Below are 11,388 nucleotides of genomic sequence, written 5' to 3'. Positions count from 1 at the left end.
CAGTTGGCATTTCTGTGTGGAGTTTGCATGTTCTCTCAGTGTTCACGTGGGTTTCCTCTGGGTGCTCCGGTTTTCCCCACAATCGAAAAAACATGCGGTACAGGTGAATTGGGTAAGCTAAATTGTCTACTATATGCAAGAAAAAGAGAAAGGGGGGGTTTTAATAGGTTTAGATTTGGAGAAGGCTTTTGACAGGGTAGAGCAGGATTTTTTATTTGCAGTTCTTAAGGAGTTTGGTTTTGGGGAAAATTTTAGAAAATGGATTCAAATTTTTTTATACAGATATTTTAACTTGTATTAAATGTTTTTTGTTTTTTTTAACAGAATGTCTTCAACCAACTAGATCAATAAGGCAAGGATGTCCATTGACTGCTTTATTATACACACTGGAAGCTGAGCCACTGGGATTGGCAATAAAATCAGATAGAAGCATTAAAGGGATACAAATAGAAAACAATGACAATAGAGAAGCTGTGTATAAATACGCTGATGATACTACATCGTTGTGGATTTTAGAGCGATATTGTAAAGCATCAGGAGCTAAGGTTAATGTTGGAAAAAGTTTATGCATGAGGGTGGGAAGAGTAAAAGAAATAACACAACATATACCGTTTAAAGAAGAAAAGGAACATACAAAAATGTTGGGAATTTGGGTGGGGATGGATTTTAATAAAGCACATATTTTAAATTGGGAGAGAGTTTTAAATGGAATTGAGAAAAGACTGAGATTTTGGAAAGCTAAAATTTGACGATAAAAGAGAAAGTATTCATCTTAAATGCTTTAATGTTGTCAAAGGTCTGGTATGTGTTAAGTGTAACTGCGTTGCCTGAAGTATACTATGAAAAAATAAATGATGTAGTTTTAAAGTTTTTGTGGGGAAATGGAAGAGCCAAGATTGCTTATTATACTTTGATTGGGGAGGTAAAAGAAGGAGGTCTGGGACTTTTGGATAGTTTTTTAAAAATGAAAACATTAACAATTAAGATTATTCAAAGGTTTTTGGAAGGGAAAATGGGTGTGATTTGGAAAAGTGTGTTGGATTATTATTTGAAGAAATGTGGACATTTTAATATGGGATGTAATGTTTTATTGATGAAGATGAAGAAAAGGATGATAGCAGGTCTGCCAAAATTTTATGTTGAGGTCTTAAAATCATCAGGGGGATTTTTAGAAAATGTGTTGATTATACCAAAAGCAAGGGCGCAGATTCTAGAACAACCACTTTTACTGAATTAAACAATTTTAAGTGAAGGAAATGTTTTATATTTTAAGGAATGGTGGGACGGAGGATTAAGACAAGTTAAAGATGTATTATATGAAGTAATAAAAGGATTTGTACCATTAAAAGTAATTGTGGATGCTGGGTATAAAAGAGTTGTTAAAGCAAAATTAAAAAGACAATGTCATGAGTTGAAAAAAGCAATACCAAAAGACTGCATTGTAATAATTGAAAAAAAAAAAAAGTTGGGCGATGAAGGTGAATTACCAGAGACCTATTTTAAGAAGAAAAATGGAGAGATCAATGAGCTTATGTACAGTTAAGAGTTTTTACGCTATTTTTAGATAAAAGGCTTTTGTAAGACCTATAGCACTCAACTAATTAACAAAATTTTAACTATTTATTGAGACATATTCGCATATTATTATAAATGAGTAAATAAATAAAATGAACAGTATAAATGAATAAAATGGGTATTAAACAAGATATAATGACCCAAAGGTTGGTGATTCGAGCCCACCCACTGACGAATTACGCACTTTGCTGCCTTGCAACTGCTAACATGTGCACTGGGCATATATCCTGGGCCACATTCTGTCCAGCATTACAAGATGAAATCAGGATTTAGTAGAACATTGTCACAGGTCGGGAAGGTATTACTGTAAACGGTGTCTAGCTCTTGAAACAGCTCGGCTAGCACAGTCGGTAGAGTATGAGACTCTCAATTTCAGGGTTGTGGGTTAGAGCCCCAAGTTGGGCGTTTCTGTTACTTTTCTCTCTCTCTCTGAGCAAACTTACATTAGGGTTCATATAGCAGACCTTTTGAGACAAAGTTCTGACTTTCTACCACTGTAGGTGACCATTCACTAAGTCTCTGTGGTGCAATCGGTTAACGCGTTCGGCTGTTGACTGAAAGGTTGGTGGTTGAAGCCCACCCAGGTACGAATTAGGCATTTTGCTGCCTTGCAACTGCTAACATGTGCACTGGACATAGATCCTGGGCCACATTCTGTCCAGCGTTACAAGATGAAATCAGGATTTAGCAGAAGATTGTCATGGGTAGGGAAGGTATTACTGTAAACAGTTTCTGGTTCCTAAAAGAGCTTCTCATCAGCCCGGCTAGCTCAGTCGGTAGAGCATGAGACTCTTAATCTCAGGGTCGTGGGTTCGAGCCCCACGTTGGGTGTTCCTGTTGCTTTTCTCTCTCTCTCCCAGCAAACTTACATAAGGGTTTATGTAGCAGACTTTGAGACAAAGTTCCACGTTTCTACCACTGTAGGTGACCTTTTACTAAGTCTCTGTGGCGCAATCGGTTAGCGCGTTCGGCTGTTAACTGAAAGGTTGGTGGTTCAAGCCCACCCAGGGACGAATTAGGCATTTTGCTGCCTTGCAACTGCTAACACGTGCACTGGACATAGATCCTGGGCCACATTCTGTCCAGCGTTACAAGATGAAATCAGGATTTAGCAGAAGATTGTCACGGGTAGGGAAGGTATTACTGTAAACGGTTTCTGGTTCCTTAAGGAGCTTCTCATCATCCCTGCTAGCTCAGTCGATAGAGCATGAGACTCTTAATCTCAGCGTCGTGGGTTAGAGCCCCACATTGGGCGTTTCTGTTACCTCTCTTTCTCTCAGCAAACTATCATTAGGGTTCATATAGCAGACCATTTGAGACAAAGTTCCGCGTTTCTACCACTGTAGGTGACCTTTCACTAAGTCTCTGTGGTGCAATTGGTTAGCGCGTTAGGCTGTTAACTGAAAGGTTGGTGGTTCAAGCCCACCCAGGCACAAATTAGGCATTTTGCTGCCTTGCAACTGCTAACACATGCACTGGACATAGATCCTGGGCCACATTCTGTCCAGCGTTACAAGATGAAATCAGGATTTAGCAGAATATTGTCACGGGTAGGGAAGGTATTACTGTTAACAGTGTCTAATTCTAGTGGGAACTCCTCATCCGCCTGGCTAGCTCAGTCGGTAGAGCATGAGACACTTAATGTCAGGGTCGTGGATTCGAGCTCCACGTTGGGCATTTCTGTTACTTTTCTCTCTCTCTCTCAGCAAACTTACATTAGGGTTCATATAGCAGACCTTTTGAGACAAAGTTCCGCGTTTCTACCACTGTAGGTGACCTTTCACTAAGTCTCTGTGGCGCAATCAGTTAGCGCGTTAGGCTGTTAACAGAAAGGTTGGTGGTTGAAGCCCACCCAGGGACGAATTAGGCATTTTGCTGCCTTGCAACTGCTAAACCGTGCACTGGGCATATATCCTGGGCCACATTCTGTCCAGCGTTACAAGATGAAATCAGGATTTAGCAGAAGATTGTCACGGGTAGGGAAGGTATTACTGTTAACAGTGTCTAGTTCTAGTGGGAACTCCTCATCCGCCTGGCTAGCTCAGTCGGTAGAGCATGAGACTCTTAATGTCAGGGTCGTGGATTCGAGCCCCACGTTGGGCGTTACTGTTATTTTTTTCTCTCTCTCCCAGCAAACTTACATTAGGGTTCATGTAGCAGACGTTGAGACAAAGTTCCGCGTTTCTACCACTGTAGGTGACCTTTCACTAAGTCTCTGTAGCGCAATCGGTTAGCGTGTTCGGCTGTTAACTGAAAGGTTGGTGGTTCAAGCCCACCCAGGGACGAATTAGGCATTTTGCTGCCTTGCAACTGCCAACACGTGCACTGGACATAGATCCTGGGCCACATTCTGTCCAGCGTTACAAGCTAAAATCAGGATTTAGCAGAAGATTATCACGGGTAGGGAAGGTATTACTGTTAACAGTGTCTAGTTCTAGTGGGGACTCCTCATCCGCCTGCCTAGCTCAGTCGGTAGAGCATGAGACTCTTAATGTCAGGGTCGTGGGTTGGAGCCCCACGTTGGGCGTTTCTGTTACTTTTCTCTCTCTCTTTCAGCAAACTTACATTAGGGTTCATATAGCAGACCTTTTGAGACAAAGTTACGCGTTTTTACCACTGTAGGTGACTTTTCACTAAGTCTCTGTGGCGCAATCGGTTAGCGCGTTCGGCTGATAACTGAAATGTTGGTGGTTCAAGCCCACCCAGGGACGAATTAGGCATTTTGCTGCCTTGCAACTGCTAACACGTGCACTGGACATAGATCCTGGGCCACATTCTGTCCAGCGTTACAAGATGAAATCAGGATTTAGCAGAATATTGTCACGGGTAGGGAAGGTATTACTGTAAACAGTGTCTAGTTCTAGTGGGAACTCCTCATCCGCCTGGCTAGCTCAGTCAGTAGAGCATGAGACACTTAATGTCAGGGTCGTGGGTTTGAGCTCCACGTTGGGCATTTCTGTTACTTTTCTCTCTCTCTCTCAGCAAACTTACATTAGGGTTCATATAGCAGACCTTTTGAGACAAAGTTCCGTGTTTCTACCACTGTAGGTGACCTTTCACTAAGTCTCTGTGGCGCAATCAGTTAGCGCGTTAGGCTGTTAACTGAAAGGTTGGTGGTTGAAGCCCACCCAGGGACGAATTAGGCATTTTGCTGCCTTGCAACTACTAAATCGTGCACTGGGCATATATCCTGGGCCACATTCTGTCCAGCGTTACAAGATGAAATCAGGATTTAGCAGAAGATTGTCACGGGTAGGGAAGGTATTACTGTAAACGGTTTCTGGTTCCTAAAACCTTCTCACCAGCCCGGCTAGCTCAGTCGGTAGAGCATGAGACTCTTAATCTCAGGGTCGTGGGTTCGAGCCACACGTTGGGCGTTCCTGTTACTTTTCTCTCTCTCTCCCAGCAGACTTACATAAGGTTTAACGTAGCAGACTTTGAGACAAAGTTACGCGTTTCTACCACTGTAGGTGACCTTTCACTTAGTCTCTGTGGTGCAATTGGTTAGCGCGTTAGGCTGTTAACTGAAAGGTTGGTGGTTCAAGCCCACCCAGGCACGAATTAGGCATTTTGCTGCCTTGCAACTGCTAACACGTGCACTGGACATAGATCCTGGGCCACATTCTGTCCAGCGTTACAAGATGAAATCAGGATTTAGCAGAAGATTGTCACGGGTAGGGAAGGTATTACTGTAAACGGTTTCTGGTTCCTTAAAGAGCTTCTCATCATCCCTGCTAGCTCAGTCGATAGAGCATGAGACTCTTAATCTCAGCGTCGTGGGTTAGAGCCCCACATTGGGCGTTTCTGTTACCTCTCTTTCTCTCAGCAAACTATCATTAGGGTTCATATAGCAGACCATTTGAGACAAAGTTCCGCGTTTCTACCACTGTAGGTGACCTTTTACTAAGTCTCTGTGGTGCAATTGGTTAGCGCGTTAGGCTGTTAACTGAAAGGTTGGTGGTTCAAGCCCACCCAGGCACAAATTAGGCATTTTGCTGCCTTGCAACTGCTAACACATGCACTGGACATAGATCCTGGGCCACATTCTGTCCAGCGTTACAAGATGAAATCAGGATTTAGCAGAAGGTTGTCACGGGTAGGGAAGGTATTACTGTAAACGGTTTCTGGTTCCTTAAAGAGCTTCTCATCATCCCCGCTAGCTCAGTCGATAGAGCATGATACTCTTAATCTCAGCGTCGTGGGTTAGAGCCCCACATTGGGCGTTTCTGTTACCTCTCTTTCTCTCAGCAAACTATCATTAGGGTTCATATAGCAGACCTTTTGAGACAAAGTTCCGCGTTTCTACCACTGTAGGTGACCTTTCACTAAGTCTCTGTGGCGCAATCGGTTAGCGCGTTAGGCTGTTAACTGAAAGGTTGGTGGTTCAAGCCCATCCAGGGACAGATCAAGCATTTTGCTGCCTTGTAATTGCTAACACGTGCACTGGACATAGATCCTGGGCCACATTCTGTCCAGCGTTACAAGACGAAATCAGGATTTAGCAGAACATTGTCACGGGTAGGGAAGGTATTACTGTAAACAGTGTTTAGCTCTTAAAAGTTCATCTCATCACCCCGGCTAGCTCAGTCGGTAGAGCATGAGACTCTTAATGTCAGGGTCGTGAATTCGAGCCCCACGTTGGGCGTTACTGTTATTTTTCTCTCTCTCTCCCAGCAAACTTACATTAGGGTTCATGTAGCAGACTTTTAGACAAAGTTCCGCGTTTCTACCACTGTAGGTGTCCTTTCACTAAGTCTCTGTAGCGCAATCGGTTAGCGTGTTCGGCTGTTAACTGAAAGGTTGGTGGTTCAAGCCCACCCAGGGACGAATTAGGCATTTTGCTGCCTTGCAACTGCTAACACGTGCACTAGACATAGATCCTGGGCCACATTCTGTCCAGCGTTACAAGATGAAATCAGGATTTAGCAGAATATTATCACGGGTAGGGAAGGTATTACTGTTAACAGTGTCTAGTTCTAGTGGGTACTCCTCATCCGCCTGGCTAGCTCAGTCGGTAGAGCATGAGACTCTTAATGTCAGGGTCGTGGGTTTGAGCTCCACGTTGGGCGTTTCTGTTACTTTTCTCTCTCTCTCTCAGCAAACTTACATTAGGGTTCATATAGCAGACCTTTTGAGACAAAGTTACGCGTTTTTACCACTGTAGGTGACCTTTCACTAAGTCTCTGTGGCGCAATCAGTTAGCGCGTTAGGCTGTTAACTGAAAGGTTGGTGGTTCAAGCCCATCCAGAGACGGATCAAGCATTTTGCTGCCTTGTAACTGCTAACACGTGCACTGGACATAGATCCTGGGCCACATTCTGTCCAGCGTTACAAGACGAAATCAGGATTTAGCAGAATATTGTCACGGGTAGGGAAGGTAATACTGTTAACAGTTTCTAGTTCTAGTGGGAACTCCTCATCCGCCTGGCTAGCTCAGTCGGTAGAGCATGAGACGCTTAATGTCAGGGTTGTGGGTTTGAACTCCAAATGGACATCACAGACAGTTTTCAAAAGGCATTGGACACAGAGGAGACAAAACGCCAAAGTAATGACGAGCAAGCCGATTTAGAGGGACATTTACAAAAGGATGGAAACAAAGAGACACAGGGGAAATCAGCAAAAAGAAGAAGATCGTTAAAGATAAAACCTAATTTAGAGACTGCAAGAAAAAAACTGCTAAAAGATGAAGAAATTGAATGCGCAAATATGTATGAGTTGCTAAAGGGCTTGGAAGACATGGACTGAGATGATGTTTTTTATGAATGTTTTTATGTCTTTTATGAATGTTTTTATATTTTTTATGGTTTTAGGAATTGTGTCTTTTAATGCAAGAGGGCTTTTAGACAACAGGAAATTTGAAAAAGTGAAAGAAATGTGTAAACAAGAAGATGTGATTTTACTACAAGAGACAAACTGGAGGGATGAATGCATGAAGGAAATAAGAAAAAGGTGGAGTGGGGAAATGTAATACAATAATGGGGATGGGAGGCTAGGGAGAGGAGTTGCAATTTTATTAAAAGAAAACAGTGGGGTTTTATGTAAAACAATCTATAATGACAAAGAGGGAAAGTGTATGATATGTGAAATGGAGTATGAAAAGAAAAAAGTAATTATGGTAAATGTTCACGCCCCAACAGAGGAGAACAAAAAGAAAGAGTATTTTAATGTACTTAGAGTTTATTTAAAGAAACACGAAAGAGTTATTATCATGGGTGATTTTAACACTGTTTTTAGTAAATTAGAAATGGCTGAGGGAATGGTTTTTAAAACGGATAAGGGGAGAAAAGAACTGAAAATATTGATGGAGGAAATGAATTTAATTGATGTGTGGAGAGAAAGGAATGAACAGACAAAAGAGTACTCAAGAAGACAGATAGTGGGGAATTTTTGTTGTCAAACAAGAATTGATTTTATTTTATGCACAAGAAATGTTGAAGGGTTTATAAACAAGATTAAATATGAAGAAACAAGTCTGAGTGACCATAAGCCACTTTTTATGAAGCTTGACTGGAGTAATGTGAAAAGAGGGCCAGGGGTATGGGTTTTAAACACAGCGGTTTTAAAGAATGAAGACTATGTTTTAAGTGTAAAGGAAATTATTCAAAAGGAAAAAGGGAATGAAATTTATAATGAGGACAAAAGAATGTGGTGGGAGAACGTGAAGTATTTAGTTAAAAAGTTTACGATAAAATATTGTAGACAATTACAAAATTGTAAAAAATATAAGGAAAATGAGCTGAAAGAAAAACTAGAAAACGAATTGAAAAATGAGAATGGAAAAAATATACAAAAGATAAAAGAACTGCAAGGAAGATTAAATGAAACGGAGGAGGAGAAATTTGAAGGTGCAAGATTAAGAAGCAAAGCAAAATTTACAGTAGAGGGGGAAAAGTGCACTAAATTTTTCTTTGATCTAGAGAAGAGAAGAGGGAAGTCAGAAATGATTAGAGAAATAAGGAGCAGAAATGGGAACATAGTAGAACAACATGAGGAGATTTTGGAAGAAATAAGATCATATTATGAGAAATTGTTTTGCACAGAGGGAATAAAAGAAAAAGAAAAAGGGGAATTACTAAATCTAATAAAATCAAGAGTAAAAGAAGGGGAAAAAAGAGAATGTGACGAGGAGATAAGAGAAGAAGAAATAAAAAGAGCAATTAGTGGATTGAACAAAAAGAAAAGTCCAGGAATAGATGGGTTGGGAAGTGAATTTTATATTGTTTTTAAAGATATTTTATCTAGTATTTTAAAGGAAGTATATGATGAGATTTTTGAGAATGGTGAGATAAATAAAAGAATGGGGATGGGCTTAATGAAGGTGATATACAAAGGAAAGGGGGATAAAGTAGCTTTAAAAAACTATAGACCTATAACAATGCTTAATACTGATTTAAAGATTTTAGCCAAAGTTTTGGCTAATAGACTAAAAGAAGTGATGCCAAGCATAATAAAAAACAAACCAAGCATATAGTATAAAAGGACGAGACATTGCGGATACAACTATGAGTATTAAAGACACAATTAGATATATAAATGATAAGCAGAAAGATGGTTTTTTAATTAGTCTGGACTTCGAGAAAGCTTTTGATAGGGTGGAGCATGACTTTTTATTTGGAGTGTTAAAGAGTTTTGGTTTTGGGGAAAATTTTATAAAGTGGGTTAGGATTTTATATAGAGGAGCGGTAACAAGGATAAAATGCAATGGGTTTTTAACAGACTGTTTTAAGTTAACAAGGTCAATCAGACAGGGTTGTCCGTTATCTGCACTTTTATATGCTTTAGTTGCAGAACCACTGGGATTAGCTGTGAAGCATGAGGACAGAATAAAAGGAATAGAGGTAGAGGGGGGAGTGAATAAAATATTTCAATATGCTGATGATACCACATTAATACTACAAGATCTGGCAAGTGTAAAGAAAGCAATGGAAACAGTACAGCATTTTTGCAAGGGGTCAGGGGCTAAAATAAATGAAGATAAAACAGTATATTTGAGATTTGGAGAACCTGAGGCTTTATCTGGACATTTTACTTTTAAGGAAATGGATGAAAATAAAATTTTAGGCATTGTAATTGGGAGGGATGAAAAGAAAGCAGAAGTAACCATGTGGGAGGAAATTTTAGGAGGGATTGAACGGAGGCTGAGGTTTTGGAAATTAATGTCTTTAACTTTGAAGGGGAGGGTTTTAATTTTGAATGTTTTAATGGTTTCTAAATTATGGAATATTTTATATGTGTCATCAATGCCACTGTGGATGGAAAAAAGGCTGAAACAATGTTTTTTAGATTTTTTATGGGAAGGGAAACCTCCAAGAATAGCATATGCAACGTTAATTGGAGAAGTGGGCAAAGGGGGTCTAGGTTTAATAGACGTGGAGCAAAGAAAAAACAGTTTAAGAGTAAAAATGGTAAGGAAATATTTGGATGAAGACAATAAGGCAGCATGGAAAAGAACAATGGAATATTTTTTAAGTAAAAGTGGCAATTTTAATATGGGAGATAATATTTTATGCATGAGGATGAAAAAACTCATGACAGAGGGTCTACCAGATTTTTATAAAGAATTGATTGGAGCATGGGGGAAATTTTTAACTTGTGTACATTTTAACATACAAGGACGCGATAACATTTTAAATCAGCCTTTATTCTTAAACGGTGGCATTCTTAATCAAGAGAAAGTGGTGTTTTTTAGGAAATGGTGGGAGGTGGGAATAACAAGAGTAAGGGATGTTTTATATGAATTTAAGGAAGGATTTTTACCGGTGCAGTATGTTATTGACGTAATGGATGAAGCGAAGGAGGATTTTAACAGACAAGACTTAATAAAGGAATACGACATAATCAAAAATGCCATACCTGCAGAATGGTTAACAAGAATAGAAAATATGGAAGAAAATAAACAAAGTAAAGATATGATTGTAAGATTTGGAGAGAAATGGTGGAACTTGAAAGATAGTACTGTGAAAATGATTTATGGGTTTTTTAGAGATGGGGTTTTTAAGAAACCGCGTGCAAATGAGTACTGGATACGGATGTTTAAAGATGTAAATGAAGACAACATATGGGCTAATATAAAGGGCAAATTAGTACAGTCAAAAGTGGAGAATTTGGAATATTTGATCAGAAATAAAGCAGTTTTTACAGATATAATTTTAAACAAAATAGGGATGGAGGAAAGTGTCACATGTAAAGTATGTCAAGATGCAGATGAAGGATTCTTACACCTGTTTTTATATTGTAATGAGTTGAAAGATTTTAATGAGAAATGCAAAAGCATTATTTTAACTTTGAAAGGAGAAAGAGATGACAAACTTGAGTGGGAAAAGGTGTTGATGTTGTGAGTGAACAAAGAATGTAATAATGAAAAGCTCATAAATTTACTTGTGATGTTAATGAAAAGTGCAATATGGGAGAGAAGAGTTGCTGCAAAAAAGGAAAAAGCTGTATTAGATGTGTGGAATGTATTTAAGAGGAAGGTGGAGAAATATGTTGAATGTCTGTTTTATTATTTTAAGTTGGAGGACATGCAGGAGGCTTTTAATGATGTTTTTACTCAAGAAGTTTCAAAGATTTTAAATGACACAGGACTGAAAATGCCTTTTTAAAAATGTGATTATACCCTTTAAGGAGTTCTACTTGCAACATTTTATATTTAATAAAAAAAAAAAAAAAAAAAAAAAAAAAAAAAATGGAAATGCCCGATCTCATCTGAACTCGGAAGTAAAGCAGGGTCGGGCCTGGTTAGTACTTGGATGGGAGACCGCCTGGGAATACCAGGTGCTGTAAGCTTTTTGAAGTGCTTCATTTGGCAGCTGA

At 39.5% G+C, this 11,388-nt stretch overlaps 1 long non-coding RNA gene and 3 other non-coding genes across 4 annotated transcripts; all 4 read left to right on the top strand.

The window, feature by feature from the left end:
• Window positions 1-2,333: 2,333 nt before the first annotated feature.
• On the top strand, window positions 2,334-2,406 carry trnak-cuu (transfer RNA lysine (anticodon CUU)). The gene has a single exon. It is a non-coding gene; the product is annotated as a tRNA-Lys (tRNA).
• Window positions 2,407-2,514: 108 nt separating this feature from the next.
• On the top strand, window positions 2,515-2,588 carry trnan-guu (transfer RNA asparagine (anticodon GUU)). The gene has a single exon. It is a non-coding gene; the product is annotated as a tRNA-Asn (tRNA).
• A 1,624-nt stretch (window positions 2,589-4,212) lies between these two features.
• Window positions 4,213-4,286, top strand: trnai-gau (transfer RNA isoleucine (anticodon GAU)). The gene has a single exon. It is a non-coding gene; the product is annotated as a tRNA-Ile (tRNA).
• A 585-nt stretch (window positions 4,287-4,871) lies between these two features.
• Window positions 4,872-11,267, top strand: LOC148681878 (uncharacterized). Its single transcript, XR_015943058.1, has 2 exons — window positions 4,872-4,927; window positions 5,348-11,267. It is a non-coding gene; the product is annotated as an uncharacterized LOC148681878 (long non-coding RNA).
• Window positions 11,268-11,388: the final 121 nt, after the last annotated feature.

Source organism: Danio rerio, chromosome 4, assembly GCF_052040795.2.
Source record: "Danio rerio strain M-AB ecotype USA chromosome 4, GRCz13ab, whole genome shotgun sequence".
In the NCBI taxonomy this organism is placed as follows: Eukaryota; Metazoa; Chordata; class Actinopteri; order Cypriniformes; family Danionidae; genus Danio; species Danio rerio.
Note: the sequence above shows the minus strand (reverse complement) of the source record. Positions and strands in the feature narration are given on the sequence as shown.